At 45.4% G+C, this 22,392-nt stretch overlaps 1 protein-coding gene across 5 annotated transcripts in view; it reads right to left on the reverse strand.

Moving 5' to 3' along the window:
- Positions 1 to 22,392, reverse strand: part of MAPK6 (mitogen-activated protein kinase 6) — a 38,115-nt gene that overhangs the window by 10,334 nt on the left and 5,389 nt on the right. The window contains exon 1 of one of the 5 annotated variants that reach the window (XM_030457040.1): positions 16,909 to 17,059. The exons of 3 other annotated variants lie outside the window; for them this stretch is intronic. The gene's annotated coding sequence lies outside the window, so the exon portion shown is untranslated. Of the gene's footprint in view, positions 1 to 11,006; positions 11,137 to 16,908; positions 17,060 to 22,392 lie in introns of those variants that run through there. One more of the 5 variants, XM_030457041.1, reaches the window with a different exon arrangement.

Consider the following 22,392-nt stretch of genomic DNA (forward strand, 5'->3'; position numbering starts at 1 on the left):
TAGGTCACATCAAGCCACTAAATGTCTTCTCTTTAATCACAGATTAACGTATTCTGGCTCTTCACCCAGCTCTCTAAATAAATGTACAGCTCTCCAAACAACCCAAACACTTTAGAATTACTTGCCTGAGTGTTTTCCCTTAAAACTCTGCTAGCCCTTCAATGGGACAACCAATACCAGGCAAAAACAAGTCTCCCCACTCCTAACAGGGCAGCAAGAGCAGCTGACAAATTATTAACATTCTAAATAATGGCCTCAGTTCACTAAAGTGATCAGAATTGTATGCAGAGAAAAAAAAAAGAAAAAAAAAAAAAAAAAAAAAAAAAAAAAAGTAAAGAAAGGCACATTGGCAAACAGAAACAAGACTGTTCCAACACATTTAAATATTACCATTCCCTAGGCTCATGCCTGAGTGCCACCAAGACACACAGCCCCAGTGTCCTGGCTTGTGCCCTCCCTGCCACACAGCACCAACCCCCAAGCATTTGTAAGGCCATGGCACAAACACAGGAAAGGAGGAGGAAACCCATGCTATCTTCTGCTGGGGTTTTCTTTTTAAAAAGACATCACCAAATGGAATATTTCTGAACCCAAAAGCATTGTGCTGGTGGTACAGAACCCTAACAGAAGTGTGATTTTCAGAGCTTGCTTCCCCTCAGCACAATATTCTTGTTGCCTTGAGATTCCTTTATTCACATACCGCCCAGAGTCCTAATTTTAGGGTTACTATAACCTTAGTACAAACATAATGAGGTAACACTGCTACCTTTCCCCAAAATATCTTGAATTTATGTCAGTAGGAAGACATGAGTCTGAGGGCCCTTCTTATAAACCCCATGAAAATTATTTAAAGACCAAATATAAAATTTATCCTGGAGTTAATTAGGATAGCATCAGTGACCATCCAACTCTTTGTTCACAATCATTAAAAGCAAGAGGACAGACTTCCCATTATTAAGTTTTTCTAAAGCTAAAGAAGTTCTCATTCACAAGCAGCACTTTATGGCTTGCTTACACTGAACTGTTGCCTATAAAAAAAGTTCACATCACTCCAGACCATTTTCCTTTTATTCCCCACCCCCCAAAAAAACTGCTATAGAAATTTATTTTCGTAGCTTATACTAACACTTTAAATTTTATATTAAAATTTAAATAGGTCCAAGACCTCTGCTCAAACACTCTGCAATAAACTCTATTTTATAACCTAGGGACCATTTAAAACCAGTTGTATTCTTCCCTTGTTGTTAGGCTTATTGTTTCACACTGCTGATGTGTTCAATATGCAGCCATACTGAATTGGTTTCCACCAGCTGCTGACACATCTGGAACCTCTCTCATAGCTGGTGCCATTAAACACCACAGGAACAGATTCAAAAATATGCCCATCAGTAGCAAGGAGTCAGATCTGCCAATCTCTTCACCATAACTCAGATCTTATCCCTTAGTGCCAGGACTAAACGAAGGCAGCAGAACTATAACATGAGAGCAGCAAAGACATTACTGCTTCAAGGAGAAAAGGAGCTATGGCCCACTTGCTTATAGAAGCACAAGTCCCGAAATTTTCATTCTGTATCTCTGAAATGATGCATTTTTAATCAGCAGCTTGTAATATATTCTTCCACTGGCCACTAATTAAAACGTTTTTAGAAGCTACAAAGTGATTTTCAGAATGAGTGACTGTCGCGATGAGGGAGAAGGAGACGCTTAATATAAGAATCCACCAAACTCATTTATTGTATTTCAAGTTCAGGTTAATATATTCTTGTTAATTAGCTCATACATATTGCAAAAACTGAGCTCATGATTGGTGTATTAATTTGAAAGTTAGTTTCATTCTCTGTTCCTTTTATTCACTGATACAGCCTATTTCTTCATCCTGCTTTGCTGACCACAATGTGCTGAGCAGCACGTACAAGGACACTTGTGACTCTAAGGTTGCAAACTGCTGATCTTGTACAACCTCAGCAAGTCAGGGAGCTTGCACTCTGACCCTTGCTAAGTTGTCTGCAACTTTGGTCAAGTCCGTATGGCCTTGTTCGGCTAACCAATCCTCCACAATTCCCCCGTTTTTATTTTGTACGAGAAAAATTTTTGATACAGCTTTATCAAGCATTCGTCGAATACATTGCAAAATACAGGGCAGAAGCAAAAGTAAAATCATGATAACAATACCAAAATAACAAAGCATTTTAACTAAAGCCAAAAGCCATCCTGAAAGGCCAAGACCATGAAACCAGGTTGTAAAAACATCATCGAGGGGAGCTACTTGTTGCTGAATCTGTTGTGTGTGTTGCTTCAAATAGCGAATGCTGGCGTGGATACTTTCACTGTGATCAGAGAGGTTCACGCAGCACATCCCTTCGAAATCCTGACAACCATGGCCCTGGGCAAGTAACAAAAAATCTATGGCAGCACGATTTTGCAACAAAGCATGTCTTAAGCTACTTTGGTCCATTAAAAGCTTATCTAAGATTTCAGTAGTAACATTCGCCTGCTTCTCAGACCAACAAGCCAATTTTGCAAAGTTACTCAAGGCATTCGCTGCTGCACCGCCAGGAATAAAAATAGCTAAAGCTGCTCTAGCTGCTACACTTAAAAGCTCAACCTTATCATTACACTGTGGTGTAAGGCCAATACTACGCTTGTCACGCTGTTTTGTTAGTCTCCGCAAGTCAGCAAATTGAGGTGCAAAAAGAGTTAGTGAGCCTAAATAACAAGGTCCGCCAACTATATCATGGGGAATACCTTGCCATGCTCTATCTCCACAAATCAAGAATATTCCAGGAGGTAGAGCCTTGGCAGTATCATTGACCCAAGTTAGCACAGTATTATCACGGGGGTTATGAGTAGAGCCTATAGGTCGCATTTTGACAGAGCCATTGTATCCACAATACCCAGATTCATAGGTATATTCCCAAGTCTTAGGACTAACATCCTGCCAGGTAATAGGATACGGCCGAGCAGCATATTTGGGACCAAAAACTATACAGGTTGGTGTCCAATTTCCTGATACATTACCAATTTTCTGGGATCCTAATAAATTCAATTCTTGAGGGTCTCATGGAAGGGATTTCTTGAGGCCCAAAATCAGTTTTGCTGAGCAGTTTCCTAGGGAAAGGCTATTATCACAGGAGCCACTTGAAAATTGACCAAAGATACATTAAACCCTGGGACTCCTATTAAGCAGGTATGAAAAGGGGTGTGTGGCAGAAGCCATTGCAATATAAAAATCAGTGGTACTGGTCATTGTGTAGTAACTTTTTCTTACATAGTGTTTCTGTGACCACCTTGTGGGCCGATCTCATTGGCCCCTCAAACATGGGGTTGAGCATGGCAAAGGGTTCACAAATCCCCCGTTTTTATTTTTGCACAAGCCCATGTTTGGTTAAAAACTTTTGCAGTACCAATTCTCAAACAAACATAAGACAAACAACAAAACATGCAGAACCTAAAAATACATTCAATATCATAATGCCCTTATGAAGCAATCTAAAACTACTCAGTTAACAAATCAAAACATACTGGTTAATAGGTTATTAATTGGATTTTGTTTCCCATAATTAAGTGTAAATCGACTTCGCATTCATGACATATCTCCGTTTCACACAAGCACTCATACACACGTACTCTCAAACAGAGCTCTGTTTAATATTAGGAAGGTTTGGCGTCCACTAGTGAAGAGAGTCAAAGGAGGGATAGGAGAGGCTTATCCGACGGAATCTTGTCGGGGGGCCCCTATAAGCGTCTCCAAGTCCCACTGGCTCACAGCACGATGGAGTCCTAGTTCCTTCATAGCTGCCAAATTAAAATGCAATACACGTTATCACAATCTTCACAAACATGCCCTAAAAGTAAATAATAAAAGTTAGAGGCAACACGATATTGTAAAATTACCTGTCTGATACTATTAAAATCTTGTTAGCATCTGTATTAAACTATCAAAAACTAAGTTCATCTACTTGGCAATACGACAACAAAAAAGAAAACCACAATCAACAATCAACATATAGACAAGGGATCCCATAATCAACATATAAACAGTCATGTGACTCACGACATTAATAAGTCTTTTATCAACACCTTATAGTATGAGAGGAAAGGCCTAATAGAATTGTTCAAAGACTGAACTCTGAGCCTATAAACGGCAAAGGCACCAGACACAGTTTGTCTAGTAATGCTGTAATGTGACACTGGTCCAGTTGATGCTCTCACAGTGCTTTGGGGCGTCGATCCATCGGGAGGTGTAGTAAGGCCGTGCCTCCCGTAGAGCCAAACGCTGTTGCTCAGTGAGAAACTGTCAAAGAAGCAGTTGCTGTATCAGTTAGTTGTCATGTTGGAACTAACTAGGCAATTCGAGTTCTTTTTAGTCTTACCATAGGCAGTGTTCAAGTTATAGTCATAATACAGGTTTCTCTAGTATAGTCACTGTCTTTTAGTCCTGGTAAGACAAATGGACCCTTAAGTCTGGCAGACGATGGCTCTAATAAAAGAGTTCCACATGGTTTTTCACTCATATTTTACTGGGTCAATGATGCTCAGAGGGATCTTTTTGGAGTTTGCTGTTGATAGGTCCTGCCAGAGGCTTCTACTGGTTGCTGTTGAAGGGATGTGGCTGGCTGGAGTTGTCGTGGGAGGGATGTGGAAGTGGCTGGTTGCTGGAGAGAGGTGGCTGTTTGGAGGTGTTTGGAAGGGTGCACACTAGAACCGAAGTTGGGGTGTTCATGCTGCGGCTTCTCGCACTCTTTGATCTGTTTCCCTGGCGTGCGCCTCCCTGAGGACGAAGGAGTTGATGCTGTCGTCGCGGGGGAAGGCGGGGGCTTCTCGGGGCCGCGGCAGCAGTAGCAGCGGCAAGGGGTGAGGTACAGATAGATGAGGACCAGGACCACGCTCAGGATGCAGCCCACCAGCGTGGTATAGACGGTGTTGAGGGTGTCGTGGGGACCGTGCAGGGTGAAGTTGTGCACCCGCAGCTCCACGTAGAGGGTCTCGTTGAGGACAGGACCCCCCACCCAACAGGAGTAGGTGTCGGCATCCTCGGGGCGCAGGGCTCGCAGCTGCAGGCTCCCGTTAGCCAGGAGCAGGGTGCTGCCGTTCCCGCTTTCCTCCGGTGCCTTTTCACCTCCCGGGGTCACCCAGTACCAGCTCTGCACCCCCTGCAACCGAGTGTCACAGCTCAGGGTCAGCGTGTCACCCAAGTGGCCTTCCAGCACCGTTTCCCTCGCCTCGCTGCAGTTGAGGGGCTGCCGGTCGGCCAGGCTCAGGATCCCGACAGGAGCCGGGAGGGTGAGAAGCAGGCAGTGTAATTCCTCCTGGAAATCCATCACGGCGCTCAGGCGGCGGCGGTGGCTGCGGGGCACCAGCTGGAAGAGGTGACAGTCACAGGCCAGGGGGTTGGCGTGCGATTTGTGGTGGCAGCGCATACACCACACCGGGCCAGCTTGGCATTCTCGTCGCATGTGTCCAGGGGCGCCGCATCGGAAACAGCGATATTTTGTTGCTCGGTTTCGCTGAGCGAATGCAGCCGGGCTTTGCAGGGGTGCAAGAGCAGCTAACACCTGAGAGCTAGTCGCCCTCGCCTTTTCCCTTAGGCTTTCACCTAAGTCCTTAACTGCCTCTACTAACATAGCATTTGGCCCCTGAGGTACTTTTTGCATGCGCTCTAATAATTCCTCTATCGACCAAGTCCCTGGAAGCGTAACGATGACACTACGGGCTACAGAATTACAATTTTGAATGGCACAGTGTTTTAGTAAAGCCCCATGCATATACTCCGGAACTCCGGCTGCCTGAATAGCGCTAGCAACTCTGTCCACAAACGACCCGAAAGGCTCTTCCCTCCCCTGCTTGATTCCCATATAAGACGGAACTCCTCCAGGCGCTTTAACGCGCCTCAAAGCGAGACGTGCTAAATGCATGGATTCCCTGATTTTATCTGGTCCCAACAGTGCTTGTGCCTCAGACCGACGCCACGGACCTAGACCCATTAGCTCCTCAAGTGTTATTCCATACAAAGGATCGCCAGCCTGCCTCTGCACTGCCACTGACTCCTGGCAGAATGATTGCCAGTATGCATTGTATAGCAATTGCTGATGCTGGGTAAGAATCAATTTCATGATGTTCTTAATATCTTCTGGCAGAAGCAGATTACCTCCCCAGATATAATCCAACATTTGCCGAACAGGCTCACTCTGCACTCCGTTTTCACTGACAGTGGCACGTAACTGAGATAGTATTTTCCAGTCCAGATTATTAATGTTCGCCTGCATACCACCAGGTACTTGAGAATAAACTACTGGGAACGCACTGGTTAAAGACTCGGCTGCGTCCCTATCTCCCGCCTGCATAGCGTCTGCAGCAATATTTTGCCACAACATTTGCCGTCTCATGGCAGTCATTTGCAGCTCCTCAGGCGGAAGAACAGGAGCACTATCCCTAAATGGATTTCTTGACAATTTAGAGGATTCCAAAAAAGGATTTGAAGGAGGCTCAGGAGGATCTAAAAAATTTGGTGGTGGGGCAGAACCCGACAAGGGGGTAGAAGGACCCTCCGGAGTAGGAGGCACAGCAGGGGCAGACAGCAAATCACTTCCCTTTCCTAAGGGCTCAGTTGGAATATTTATGACATTGGTAGCGGGGGGGTAATGGGCAATTAGGCTCTGTAACAACAACAGGAGGACTGGGCTCTCCCAGGCGCTGTGCCGCTGCACGAGCAGCCTGTTGCTCAGCCTTATGTTGTTGTAACGCATTGATAACGACCCGCCACTGTTTCCCTAATTTCTTAGCAATTTTATCATCCTCTATTGTACCTTCCCACAACTTGTCCCCAAAACGCCTCCATTCTCCTTCCTCTAAAACTGTATTGGGGTCTGCAAAGCAACCTTTGGCAACCCCTGCTGCCAGTAATTCTGGCAGTTCCTTTTTCAAATCTAAACCCTTAATTCCCCGCTTTTCTAAAAAGCACTGGAATAATGAAAGCACCGCTTGCCTTTCCATACTTACAAAATCGTCAGCGCGCTGTTGCAGCCCTGCAAGGCTTCGGCGGTGTCGTCGACCGAGACTCTTCTATAAGGTCGCTCGGGGCACGGAGTCCAGCTCTTCTGCCTCTTGTGCTGCATCAAGATCGACCGTTACTGCATCGGACCGTGGCTTCTGGGCTCTCGCCGTTCGGTTTTGTCCCTGGGGCTCTCGCCGTTTGGTTTTGTCCCCGGGGCTCTCGCCGTTCGGTTTTGTCCCTGGGGCTCTCGCCGTTTGGTTTTGTCCCCGGGGCTCTCGCCGTTTGGTTTTGTCCCCGGGGCTCTCGCCGTTCGGTTTTGTCCCTGGTCCCGGCCGGCCTTAGTTCCTGGTCCGGGCCATTCTTTGTCCCTGTTCGGGCGCCATTTGTCGCGATGAGGGAGAAGGAGACGCTTAATATAAGAATCCACCAAACTCGTTTATTGTATTTCAAGATCAGGTTAATATATTCTTGTTAATTAGCTCATACATATTGCAAAAACTGAGCTCATGATTGGTGTATTAATTTAAAAGTTAGTTTCATTCTCTGTTCCTCTTATTCACTGATACAGCCTATTTCTTCATCCTGCTTTGCCGACCACAATGTGCTGAGCAGCACGTACAAGGACACTTGTGACTCCAAAGTTGCAAACTGCTGATCTTGTACAACCTCAGCAAGTCAGAGAGCTTGCACTCTGACCCTTGCTAAGTTGTCTGCAACTTTGGTCAAGTCCGTATGGCCTTGTTCGGCTAACCAATCCTCCACAAGTGACAGACCAAGAAAACAAATGTACATGGCATATGCAGCTCATCACAGTCCTCAAGTTGACCTGATCCTGCTGCAAACTTCCTGTCTAACTATCAGCAAATGACTTAATCCCAATCCACATGAAGCAGGGCCCAGCTAACATTCAAAACAGGATCTAGTCTTAGGAAGCTGACCAGGAAGCAGCCTATCTACCAAACAGAAACAGGACCTCAGATGAGTATGGTGAAGACAATTAGAGGCCGTCCTAGCAAGAATGTCCCATTATTAAAACAATCTAAATTAAGATTCAGTAACTGAGTGATCTTTTGTTTACTGCCACTGAAAATTCTACTTTGGAAATGTAAGAGATGACAATGCTGTAGCAGGTTCATGTATCCTTGTCTAAACAAAAAAATACAGTTCTTTATTAACCCCACTCAAGAACTACACCTATCTGCACACTCAGACGTACCCCTTGTGCTGTGCTGGTCCCATCTCTCCCAGTGAGCCCCTGGCTCTCATGCTGCACCCGCTTCCCTGCCACTGCCTCGAGCAGCCCCCAGAGACCTGGCTGGGCAAGGGAAGCAGCTCAACTCCTTTCCCATCCACGAGTTAATAGCAAACAGACTATAACAGAATAGCAATATTTAAGACAAATAGTCCTGTGGACTAGCAGCAGATAGGAGGGACAGAAAATAAAAAGTCAACCTCAAACTTTATTTCCTCCAAGATAATAATTAGTGGGCAATTGACTAGAAGAAACCAAGGCTTTCCTCAAAGCAACAAATTTTCTTCTTTGCATGTTACAGTGGTTTTTAACTTTGGAAAATAACAAGGTGAGTTTTTGTGACATCAACACATATTAAGTTAATGTATTTTCAGTGCTATGAAATTTTCATCTTCAACGAAAGCCATAACCATCAGCCCAATGGTGTGTCTTGAAAATACACACTAAATAAAACTGACAAATCCCTCTTCAGTTGTGTAACATGCTCTAACCACTTGAAACACACGGTGGACTGCAGTATTTAAAAAGGAGTGTTTATCACCCCAACTTGTGCCCAATAGGCTGATCCTGCAGGCACCAATGCTTTCATTTAACCTGTCACCTTTCCAAGACTATGGGGTTTTTTAAGCGGTACTTTGATCCCTTCCTCCCACAAAGTTTAAACAGGGAAACACAAAAATACAAGTTTCTTAAGTGGTTTACAGCTATGCTTTTAAAACAGAGTAGTTTCTCAGGAGAGGGCAACAGAAATGACCCATGGAAGGGCTGTTGTCTTTGAAATTATCCCGGCTGCTGGCAGACATCACCACACACCAGCAGCTTCATGCATTATGCAAACAGCCCCTTCAATTCCTGCTCAACTTCTGCACATGGATTTATCAGTTTTCAGGAAACAGGATGTACACTGAAACACAGTCAAGAATGAGATGTTTACTTTTTCAGAAAGCCAAATAATACGGGAAGATACCAGTCAATTTGATTGTGCAGACCACATAACGATCAAATCATTACTCACAAGAGAAAGACCAAGAGTGACTAATTCTATATTATACAACCTGTTAAGTACTATCCCTTTGACTATAAAAATACGGGGCACAGAAGTATTTTTTTTAGATCAGCCACGTTGCAGTCAGTAGGCAGTGTGAGTCATCGTCCAACTCACCAAACTGCTGCTTTTCTAAAGCCTCCTACTTGCTCCCCACACTGTTTAGGGAACTCTGTGCTGGCAGTCAGCAAATGTTACTACTAGTTTATAAATTGTCTGAAGGATCTGTAAAAGCACACGGAATCCACTGCATTTTTCTGTATTGTAAAGAAAAACGGCTCGGTCCTCCCTCCAGATAATTCAGTGACACCTCACCACTGAAGCAGAGCGCTCAGCACAGCCTTCTGCACCCCACTGCATCCACTGAACACTCGGCCAGTCAAGAGAGAATTAAAGATACCGACCGCACAAACAAGGGCTGAGCCTCAGCAAGAGGCTGAAATAAAAGCTCCCATTTTAGCTTTACAGCACACATTTTCTGAGCTCGATTACTGAGACAAAATCTACCTCTATTTTAAGCTATCATTTTCTGGATTTTGTAAGAGGTTCACAAACACTGCATGCTCTCACAATGTTATTGTACCTACACACGTATATATCCAGCTATATATTAAAGGCATGCTGGCAGCAGCACTTCTACCGACGTTTCCACCGGCCCTATGACAACACACTTTCTTGTTCCCCATCTCTTTTTCCATGACACAATTAACTCAGCCATTGTCAGAACGATGCGAAATGGCACGGAATTACCTAGAGAAACAGATACTCATCACGCGGAAGCCAAGCGTGTGCATCCTGCCTGCCCTAGACAAGGAAACTTGTTCTTACAAACTCCAGAACTCCAACAGCCTCTCTTCAAGCTACTTGTGAAAAGTATTCAGTCACTTTTTCCACAGAAAAGTGCTGGAGGTTGCAGGGAGCGGCGGGCGCCCTGGCCGCAGGACCGAGCGGCACCTGTCCCCATGGCTCCCGACGCGGCGGCGGGAGAGCGGCGCCGAAAATCCCCGGCGAGTCCCGTCCGGCACTCAACCCAGCAGCAAAACTTCCGCCGACTCGAGGCGAGGCCGGGCTCCCCCCCGCGCCGGCTGAGCCCGCCGGCAGCCGCCAGCCTGCAGCCATCCCGGCAGAGGACATCCTTCCTCCCGCCGCCCCTCCGGGACCGGGCAGCTTCGCCCTCCCGCGTCGTTCCCTTCCCGCACACCCCTCCGACCATCGGCGACCTCTTAGGCACCGGGGACACCCTCCCTCTCCGTGCTGCGGGGCGGGGGCGGGGGCTGCCAGCCTGGTCCCCGACTGCACCGCATTACGGCCACCGGACCCGGCGCCGCCGCAGCGCGGAAGATCGCTACCTTCAAACGCCCTTCAGGGCGCGGCCCCGCTGCGGCGGCCGCGGTGCCCCCCGAACACAGTGACTCCCGGCCCCGCGGGCCTGGCTCCGGCCGTGAGCTGGGCTCCCCGAGAGGCGCCGAACGGCCGCCCCCGCCCGCCCTGTCAGCGCCCGCTCTCCCCTCTCGGCCCCGCGGCCGCCGCCGCAGTGCGGAAGGGCCGGCAGGGCCTCGGCGGAGGGGAGCAGAGGGGGCCGGGCCGGGCAGGGGGCGCCGCCGCGGTCCGGCGGGAGGGAACAAAGCGCCTTTGTGCGGCGGGGCCGGGCCCGCGTGAGCGACGGCGGCCCCAGACCCTCCTCTCCCCCCGCACCGGCCGCCAGCCGCACTCACGGGCCTTCCCAGGCTCATCGGGGTCTGCGCTGCTCACACGGCCGGGCCCCGCGGCCCCGTCACCGGCTCCCGCCCGGCACCCGTCCGCCTCGCTGCAGTCACCGTTGCCGCAGCCGCCGCCATGTAACCCGGCGCGGAGGGCAGGGAGGGGCGGGCCCGGAGGCGGCTCCGCCTGCACGGGGAGGAGCCCGGCCGGGGCCGGGGCGGCCCTGGGGGAAAGGCAGTGTCGTCGGTCCAGTCTGACCCACTGTCCAGGGCTGTCAAGCTCTCTCGAGGCGTTCAGAGGAGCAGCCGGCCCCGGTGGGGTTGGCCTGCGGGCCGCGGCAGGACGCCCTTCCGCCGAGCGGTGCCCTCACAGCCGAACCTGTCCTCAGGGACCTGGTGGCTCCCGGGTGCCCCTGTGCCCTCTCAGACAGAGGCTCAGAGTCAAAACACTTGGAAGAAAGGGGTCTGGAGGTGCTGCGTGCAGGGGAGATGCGCTGCCACTTGCTCTGTTACCTCAGAGGGCTCCGGACACTGATGGTGTCCCCGTAGGACTGCATCGAAACTCAAAGCTTCGATGGCAATTGATGTTGCCCCCTGCAACCCGCCTGACAGGAGCCCTGCAGTGCCTTACTTATCAGGGCCCAGGGCTTGGTTTCTCCAAAATTTCCCTTGGCTGCAACACAGCAGAGCAAAAGAAACCCCTCAGGCAGAAAAGGGGGGTGGGGGGAGGAGGGCAGGACATGTCTCCATGCCCTGGTTACAGACCCTACAACAGCCAGGGGAAGGAAGGGGAGAAGCGGGACAAGAAGGGCCAGCATCAGTCACTGCCGGGCCAGCACCACTCTTGGGGGTGTCAGCGGGTTTGGGTCTGAACCGTGATGGACGGGAAAGTGTCTGTGTGGGCCTTGCTCAGGCAGCCTGGCTTTAAATGTCCCTCACAGCCAAGAAAGAAAACCCTGTCTGGAGGGCAGCAGGCAGGAACACTGGAAGAAGGCTCTCCTTCTCCAAACAGGACATCTTGACTCAGATATTCTGCAGTCCAAGTGTCACGGGGGATCTGAATGTTCTCCCCACAACTATCTACAAGCTGCTTACTGCTCCTGTAGACACCAGAAAGGACTTATCTTTTGCCATACCAGACATATGCAGATATTAGAAGTCTACTTTCCCCTGCAAATCACAACTAAAATAAAGCCAAATAATTCAAATGATGAATTTTTTCACTTTGAGACATTTATACAGCAGTCTTAGTGGAGAGAGAGATATGAAAACACCAGACCTGCAGGTCTCAGGAGAGCCTCACATTTTCACTAACACAGTTTCAGTACAACTGTCAAGACTGGGTGCTGTTCCCCTGGGTCCCTCGTGTGCCTTTTCACTGCAGGATGACTCAAAAGAAGATAAAACAGCTAATACCAATTTTTACTGCTGAAACAGTACAAGGATTACATTGCATGGGGCTCTACAGCTAACTCTGCTGCCATCTACACAGAAGTTGACCATCTTTGCTCTTCTAAGTCACATTATTTTTTCAAGAAACAAGTCATGCATCAGCACCAGAGGAGCTTCCTACCCAGCTTCTCTGAAGTTATTTAAATGACTTTTAAAAACCCTTCAGTAATGAAGCCAAGTATTAACTTTTCATTTAGTCAGATGCATTGCTAACTCTGATACTGCCCGCACTGGCAGGAGAGGTGACTTAGGCATTTGGTAACACAGCCCTGTACTGATAGCCTCTGTACTGAAGCCAGTCACTAAAGGGACACTTTACATGACAGTTTTGCTTGCTAATTTATAGGTGGGTAACCATGCTGCTAACAGTGGAGGAAAGTCAAAAACGAAGTTGCAGTTCTTCTGCCCGCCCAGCAAAACAGAGTTGAAAGATTACAGCACTGGCTGCTCCAGAAGGCCTGTATTTAAATACAGTCTATAAAATAAAACTGCAGGAGTGCATATTTGGAAGAGGTGATGTTAGGACAGCAACCAGAGCCAAGCCACAGAGGAGTATTTACTTGCATTGAAGGAACAGATTTGGGACTCAAAAAAAGGCAGGAGCAGCAATGCTTGTAGGTCTAAATCAGAGCTATTAAGTTAATTAAATAATCTTTCCACCCATACAAAAGTATTTTCATTATTAGAGACAAAAGAGCAAGCTGATCCTAGGGTACTGCAATAAGAAAAAATTAATATCACAGCCTTGCAACAGCACCTGGTGAGCCCATCATCACAGTGTGTCCACTGGGACTATTTGCCAATACCCACATTGCTGTTTCAGTCAGATGGACAAGTTGCACATCCATACAGTTTGCTCAGCAGCATCCAGACTGCTTGAAAAGTAGTTTAGCAAACATGGAGAAGGCTTGCAGTAAGTCACAAGCTTCCTTTCTAGAACACACTCACTCATAAATCTCATGTAGTCCTGATGTACCAGCGTTTTTCTAGGTTCCTAGTTAATAAATCAAGAGCTAATTTCTTTTTCCTCTTTTTTTTCCCCCTCCAAATTCTTTTCTGCATTTCTAAGAGCATAGTCTGTGGTAGGTTCTAGTGAATGAGAACCTTCAGTCTAGGGGAAAATCATGCAACAAAGAAGAGCAAAGTGCAGGAATATCTTCTTCAGCCTCACAATCTGTAGAGCCACTATGCAAATAAGAGAGAATTGCTCAGAATTTAATTACATGTCACATATCAATTTCTGTCTATCTAACCCAGCAAATAATTAATCTGTTCTCAGATTTCTAACATCCTATTGATTAGGCTACAAATTACTGTGTAAAATACTGTTTCCTCATTCCCTGGAAAGATGAGGTAACATAGCATGTAGATGATATGCTATCTGACACCAACCTACTCCAAAACATTTGCAGATTTTAACTGTCAGTAAAATACAGAGTAAGAGAAGAACTGAACTTCAAGGGTCATAAAGCTCAGCGATTAAGAAATAATTAGAGCTGAAGCAATGATTCATTTATTATATCCAGGTTCAGAAAGATCAAACAGTAAATTCCAATGGAATATTTCAGTCCTGCGTATGAATTGTTATTGTAGCATAAAAGGGAATGAAGTATTTTTAAATGTGCACGCCCATTATGATTGGCAAGGGAAGAAAGATTTGGAGATGGCTTGAAAAGGTTGCCCAAGGTGACTTGGCAGCTCGAGGCTTTTGTCTGTTTCAGTACCTTTCTGGGCTTCTCTGTGGGAAATCTCTATTTTCTGGCATTATGCAGCACTTTGTAATGATTCCAGGTATTTTCAGAAGAGGCTGAACTTACACGTATACCTTACATCAAGCGTCCTTCACTCCCAGTGAAGATTAAGGCACCTAAGTGATACCTGGCTCTTGGTTTGTCCTCCAGGATCAGTCCCTTGGAATTTGCTAAGACACACAGGGGAAGACTGACAGCTGATGGATGGTAACTGGGGCTCCTGACACACTGCTCCTGCCACACCTTCCCAGAGCAAAGGAAATGTATCCTAGGATACATTTTTAAGGACTGACCTTAGAATCTTAGAATTCTAAGAATGCTTCTTAGAATCATAGAATTTTCAGGGTTGGAAGGGACCTTTAAGATCATGTAGTTCCAACCCCCCTGCCATGGGCAGAGACACCTCTAACTCGTTCAGGTTGCTCAGAGCCCTGTCCAGCCTGGCCTTAAAAACTTCCAGGGATGGAGCTTCCACCATCTCTCTGGGCAACCTGTTCCATTATTTCACCACCCTCATGGTGAAGAACTTCCTAGTATCTAGTCTAAATCTAGACTCGAGTTTGAAACCATTCCCCCTAGTCCTATCACCTAACTGACACCCTAAAAAGCCCCTCACCAGGTTTCTTGTAGCCCCTTCAGATACTGGAAGGCTACAATAAGGTCTCCTCAAAGCCTTCTCTTCTCCAGACTGAATAACCCCAACTCTCTCAGTCTGTCTTCACAGGAGAGGTGCTCCAGTCCTCCGATCATCCGCATGGCCCTTCTCTGGACACACTCCAGCATGTCCCTGTCTTTCTTGTTATAGGGGCTCCAGAACTGGGCTCAGTACTCCAGGTGGGGTCTCACGAGAGAATCACTTCCCTCGACCTGCTGGCCACACTTCTCTTGATGCAGCCAAGGATCTGGTCAGCTTTCTGGGCTACTTTTCATCCACCAGCACCCCCAAGTCCTTTTCCTCAGGGCTGCTCCCAAGCCAGTCCCTGCCCAGACTATATCAATGCTTAAGATTGCCTCAAGCCAGATGCAGGACCTTGCATTTGGTCTTGTTGAACTTTATGCATTTGGCATGTGCCCATCTCTCCAGCCTGTCAAGGTCCCTCTGGATGGCATCCCTTCCCTCCTGCATGTCAGGCACCCCACAGCTTGGTGTCAGCAGGGAAGCAGGGAACTTGCTGAGGGTGCATTCAATGCCACTGTCCATGTCACTGAAAAAAGATGTTAAGCAGGACCAGTCCCAACACTGATTCTTGTTACTGGCCTCTGCTTTCTTTTCAAAGTCTAGGATTCATTTTGCATAAGGATAGGGTTGAGTTTAGAGAGAAAATCCCACTCATTTAAAGGGAATGAGGAGCCCTTCAAAAAACAGTTTCTGATGCCTCCTCAGCCTGTTACTGCTTATCTATGTTCTGCAGGGTGATCTGGGCCCTGCAGGATGATTTAATTTTCCTGGCACAGCTTCCAACGTTTTTAATAGTTTGGGTCTGCTTTAACTGTTGCCTTCTCCAATTAGCCTTGTTCTCTGCAGGTGTTAAGCAAAACCTTTACAAATCACTTGCTTTCCCAGCTTACAGTTTCACAGTGCTGATGGCCAGAAAGATTTGAGTTTTACTGACAACCCAATAGCTCAGGTAGCTTCACCTCGTGGGTACCTCTGCTGCCTGCAAGATGTCAGCCTATACCTTTCCATACTGGTCATAGGAATTTTTATTTTTTTCTTTTTAACACAAATACATTTTCCTAGTGGGTGTTCTATGGGTTTACAGACTTTAAAGTTTTCCCAATAAATCATAAAGGACACTTCATGCCAGCATTATTAGCAGGTAACCACACAGAAGTTGCCAACTTCAAAACTTTTAACATATTTTTGTATCAGAATCCTGGTTTAGTTCAAGTCTAGCTAGTGGTAACCAAAGCTACCTGGGCACAGACAGCATGCTGTCATCTCAGCTCCACTCACTTGGTGGAATTTGAATTTGCTAAAGCAAGCTTTGTACCATTTTCATTCGAATCAGGAAAGAAACTATCCTTATATTAGGGGACCTAGAAGACAGGAAAAAGGTGAACCCTAAAATCTTCATGCTCGTGTAAAACAATAGAAAGACTGGAAAAGAGCAGAGCATTGGCAGAAACCAATTCAAACCAAAGGCAACAAAGTACAAAGGGCAAATGAAAGTGGAAAAAGAAAGTCACAGAGAAAGTTCAACTTTGAGTTTAGACATAAATGAGTTCTGTGACACACTTTGGAAATTCTGTGAATCTGCAGGAAAAGTCATTAAACACTTAAAACAGAACAATTCATTCTTCCCCCTTGGTAGATCGTCAGCAATCTAGGACACAGGGGTACAGCTAGCTGCATGCAGGCTTAATATCACACATCTTTATTCAGTCAGGCAATTCCATTGCCTACTTTTTCTATGGCTTAACCAACACTTAGCACAGGGGCAGAACAGCTGCCTACAGTAGGAGCTGGCAAAGCCATGGAAATTCTGGGAGTAGATGAAAGCTTAGAAAACTTGCCTTGTAGGAATGAAAGCATCAGCCCTCTGTGTGTGAAATTCACTTGTAGGGCTGGAGAGCTCAGATTTCTCAGCCTTTCATTCGTTGCTAGTAAATCTTGTGTAGATAACTGTCAGTATTTCATGCACAGAATAACAAACATGTAGATAAATTTACCAAGGTAGGCAATTAAAGCAGTATGCTTTAGGCTTATTCACCTTTTAAAGGATGACTAGTAGCAACATTTTCACACTCAGGTGCTCCAAGTGACCTCTGTTGCTTCTAGATTCCCAGTGCAGGATACAGGAGATGTGCTGGACCCAGGCTGTAAATCCAGTCAGAGGATGAACCTACAGCTGAACGGAGCTGCTGTGACAAGGCAAAGCACAGGATGAAGAGGAAACAAGAAGCGCCAAATAGTTTTTTCCCAATACTTCAGAGAGCACAACAGAATTCTGTGTGTAATAGTTCTCCGTTCAGACCTGCACAAATGCACCACTCCCATCCTCACTTCCAAAACCTCATGTGAAGCAGTCAGGAGAATGTCTGCCCACTGAAGTGAGGACAGAGCAATTGTCTAAGGCATCTAAGTGCTATTTATTGCATTGGCTGCAGGCCCACTGGAGCTGGAAGGCAGCATGTTACTGTAGGGATATTATTTAAATATCTGTAATACCATGAGTACTCCAAGGTGGAGAGATGTCCTGGAAGCAGGTCGGGTTCTCTCAGCAAAAAGTGCATTTGGTTTTGGATCCCTGCTGGAAAATAACGTCAGCTCTCAAGCAGAAATTATAAAAGCCTGATGATGGATTTGTGTAGAACAATTGTATGTTTCTGTAGAACTATTGCATTTAATTGCAGAACTATATATATTGCTATGTAGAACTGTTCTTGTTTGTTCCCATAGCAGTCAGCCTTCCCACATGCAGCATTTTGATTGCAATTGCATTATAGAGATAAAGCCTCTGCTATGCAATTGTAAATACAGCTGGTGCTGCAGTGCTTGTCATTTACAGAGGAAAAAAAAAGCAAAACTGGTCAAACATTTCTAACATTTTTACCAAGACCAGAATCCTCTTGAAATACATTTTCAGGGGGCAAAGCTCAATACAAGTAGAGGCATCAGCTAATACACTTCTTTAGCAGCCTGAGGCTAAACTTTTACATATCAAATAGCAACAAATCTTATTTAAAGCTTACGAAGGGAGAAGGGAAGTGCAGTGAGTTGAGGCATTGCAAACACTTTAAAATCTTGTTTTGCAATAAACTACATAAAAATGGCATTTTCAGAAGTGAATCTTTGTCAGATATCAAGAAGATGACCCCTTGCTTCCATGAGAAACTTGGGGGTTGGAAAAGCTTGTGAGATTTCAGAAATTATTAGAGCTTGTGAGCTTATTCAGAAATTATGTCTTTGTGACTGCTCAGGCAAAGGTCATCTTCCATTCACTTTGCCCTGCACACAGTGGTCTTCAACATGCCCAAAGCTCATGAATGCAGCTGTTTCACAAGCATGATATTAGATAGATAAAGACAAAGAGGCAAGAAGCATGGTGTCAGCAGGGTTAAGTCAAGCCAGTGAGAAGACGATGTGAGTGGTGCTTCTCAGGCTGTGTGCTGGGTTTTTTCTGTGGCCAACATGTTTTTTCAGGAATCCCAAAGTGATGCTAGCACCTATCATGAACTGCAGATTGACTGGGAAGCTTGCTGCTTCACTTAATGCCTTCTGCTGGCCCTGCCAGACTCCTACCCATCAGTGTCCTGAAGCTGAAGAAACCTAGATGAAAAACCTAAGAAATACTGACAAAAGCAGAATTTTTTTATAGAACATCTACCATCAAATATATGGCAAATATTCAGAATTGCAAATTACCTTGAGTCACCTTTTCAGACATCAAAACCCAAAGTTTTTATTTTGCTAACAAATACATTTTAGAACTACCTCCTTCCCCTGAAGGATTATAATTTTTTCTCAGCACATGTTGCACCATATATTTCAAAAGAGTTCCACTACAAATGTATGGGACTTTTCAGTTCCCTGTATTCCTCAACCCCGTTATAGCTTAGCTTTCATTAAGACTTTCCAGGACCTTTCAGGTTTTCTCAACAGTTTTGAGACACTTGCTGGGACAGAGCACCTTTCCAAGCTATTTGTTTTCTCACAAAAAGTGGGTTTTGCCTACGCACCAGAATCAGCAGATATTTTATAAATAGCTTTGGACAGATGACAGGAAATGATGCAAGATCTCAGGCCACTCCATAGAGGGCAACCGTCTGAAGTGTTCAGAAAAAAGGATTTGCACCATTGACTACTACACAGGAGAAAAAAATACACAGAAACATCATTTATTGCAGAGGGTATCAGGCTTTTGAAAGACAAGATCTCTATCTTACTACAGCTCAAGTAACAAGTCCATATGCCCACATCTATGCTACAATAAAAAATGAGGAAAATGAAATTTTCCTTTGAAGAGGAAAAAACTGAATGTTCTCATTGTAAACTTTGTCTTTACTCTTGATGAGGAGCTTTCACCTCCTAACATGCTACAAATGCAAATGCGTGCATTGGAAGTTCTCCAGCTTCCCTCTGACTGGTGCCAGACACTGGGATCATCTTCTTATCCTGGCATTTCCCATCAGATTCAGCAAAGTCTCTTCCAACTCCAACTATTTAATAGGCTCCAATAATAGCTGCTTAGAGGTTAATCTGAATCTACTCATCTGATCCCATGAACTAGCTGTTCCTCTTTGCAGTAGTAAGACATAGTGTAGAATCAACTCACTGTCTCATTTTGTTTCTTCAGCTCCTATGAAAATAAAACCACATAAATAGGGGCAAACTCTCATCTCTCTTAAGTCCACAGCAAAGCTCTCAACAGATTAAACTTGAATACTGTGACTCCAGCCTTATCCCCCACAGCAAAGCCTCCCCTAACAGCAGCAAGGCCCTCTCAGCCTGCTCCTCATCACACTCTCACACACTGATGACTGAGCAGCATGCCATACATGTGAGACTGCAAGTACAAGTGAGGAACACATCCCATCAGATGCCCTTTTTGAATCATTCAGTCCAGAGAGAGATACATTTGAGTCCCCTATGTTCCCACACTGCAATTAAGGATGGTGGGGAGGAGGCTGGGAGAGTTGGCCCCAAACAGCCACAGTCTCCTTCCTGCAGTCTTTAACACAACGTTATTATTTCTAATTAATTTTTTAATTTTAAATCTGACTGAATTCTTGTTATTTTGGAAACACAAGATTTATTACCTCTGTTAAAGATGTGACAGTGCTGAAACTTGGCCATCCCAAAATTTTCATGTAAATGCTGTGCAACCAGAAATGGAATATATCTGCCCATGTATTCTGGGCAGATATTAAAGCAAATCCACTTGTTAGTGGGTGTTGATACACTATGAGAAGGTGAGAAGGGTCCAAGAGAAAGTGGAGTGGACAAGGCTGTCAGTCTGTGCAGAGCTCAGTGAGATCTCCAGTGCATGAGATCCAACTGTTCTTAATGAGCACAGTCATAAAAATCCCTAAGATCCTAAACCCAGATTTCATTCTTTTGTGTACTTGGAAGGAAATCCTGTATAGCGTTTTTGCTTCTTTATCCAGGAGGAAATGTGTCTCCCATACCTATTCACTGCACCACTGGACAGCCTCCTCCACAGAGACACGAGTCCTTCTTGTACAAGGTTCTTGCAGACTGCTTCTCAAAAACACCTCTGTAGGATACTCCAGTGTTGATAAATCACTGAGAAGCAGTCCTAAACCCACTAAGTTATCTCATAGAGGTAAACATTTCACTGTATAGTTATGCTTAGGGGTTCTTTCATGTCTGAGTAGTGAGATTTACTTTGCAAGAATTAGGAAAGATTAAAGAGGTAGAGAAACATTCTGCTCTTTAGTGCATCAGCATTTTTATATTACCAGCACATTTCTAAGCCGTTTTCAATCACATTTGGTCAAAAGTTGTTGATCCAAAACTTAGAGATAACACATACATCTAAAGCTATATTTCATGACCTGGGAAAAGGTCATTCTTTGTGTTTTATGAAACACTGGGGAACCATTTAAGCCTCAGTTAAAATAAAAACATTTGCTGATAAACCTATTTTAGTAAACAAAAAAGTTGCTAATCATTATCTAAAATTTATTCTTATTATTTAATTTGGACACTCCCAAAACAAAAGAAATCAAGATCATTCAAAGGACCTTCAACCTTTGGACCAGCTTGAATTGCAACACTTAATTCTCATGATTGCTGCAATTCAACAGACTCCAACATGGTCACAGCATTGATGTGTGCTTTGTGACCTGCCCCAGCACTGACCTGGCTGACAGCTGCCATGTGCTTCCTATCTGCAGTCTGGTGTCTCTGGAGGTTCACAGTACCACAAAGCAGCTGAAAGCCCTTCTATTCCCTTGCATCCACTATCACAAGAGTTAGGTGTACAAATCCTTTCTCTTGTGTTCAGCAGTGGGAGACTTTTTGCCACCAGTCAGGGGGACACCTCACTTGGCCACCCAAAGGAGTGGCTTCAGTCACCACACAGCAGTGGGCAAACTCCTCCTGTCAGTCTGGGTCTTGAAATAGTGGCCCAGAAGCATAAGCTCACAAACCTCTCTTTTCCTTGCTATTAGTTTTACCAGGACAGACAGCCTCTCTAGCTGCAGACAGTCTTGGAAAAGACTGATTTATCCCAGAAATCAAGGATGGCCATGAGTCTCAGCCTTTGCTTTCAGAGCTGAACCATCCTGTCAGGGCTGGACTAGGACTGATTAGTGCTGCCCAAAGCAACCTGCAGCTCTATGGAGGACTCAACACTCTCAAGCCTGCCTGTCAGAGACACTTTGCAGACTTCACAAGGCCATGCAATATTCATCAAAATCAAGCTAGTGGCTCCCCTTTCAACACAGCAAAGGTTTTGAGATACTAGCTGTTTATTTTTTCCGGACAGAGTACCTGAGGTTGTATTTCCACAGCTGGAAATACTTCCTAGAAGTGCAGAGTAAAGTGAGAGTTATTATGATTTGTGATAATATCCCTGCTAAATAAGTAAGGCAATTAATTTGCTTCTAGTAAATGTTATTCAAGGACTTCATGTGCAATTTGTGATCAAAGTACTACTCTGTTCCCCATGTTTATCATTCTAGGTCCAATGACATTTGTTAGTAAACAGTACAAATGTAATCATTACTAGGTGATGGTAAATGAGTGGCAAGGCTTGAACCAGCTGTTTTCAAGTAGAAAAACTTCAACCAAGAAAGAACCTGTGGTAACTTCTGAAATAAAGTGAAACAGCAGGGTAGTAATGGAAACATTTGAACCTTTTCACACAGAGGAACAAGATTTATCTTCCTGATTGCTCTAATGTTTCAGACAGCAGGAGAACATGGGAATATGGGCCTTAATGTCAGCTAGTAAACTTTACTGACCTTAGAAGGTCATGATAATCAGAACAAGTTCTATCTGCTCTGATACAGCTTTATGGCAAGAGCAGATACTCCCTTTTCTCCTCACAAGTGCTCAGTGCTTTGCCCCATTCATTGCACAAGACAGATAGTGCTCACCTGATTACCAGTAATTGGATGGAAAGAAGAAATAAAATCAGTATATTGCCCAATGCGTCATTCATCACATATTGCCCCAGTTTGAGGGCAGAACCACCAGGGTTTTAGGGCTCTGGAAATACCCATTA

The sequence above is a fragment of the Calypte anna genome, chromosome 10, assembly GCF_003957555.1.
Source record: "Calypte anna isolate BGI_N300 chromosome 10, bCalAnn1_v1.p, whole genome shotgun sequence".
Lineage (NCBI taxonomy): Eukaryota > Metazoa > Chordata > Aves > Apodiformes > Trochilidae > Calypte > Calypte anna.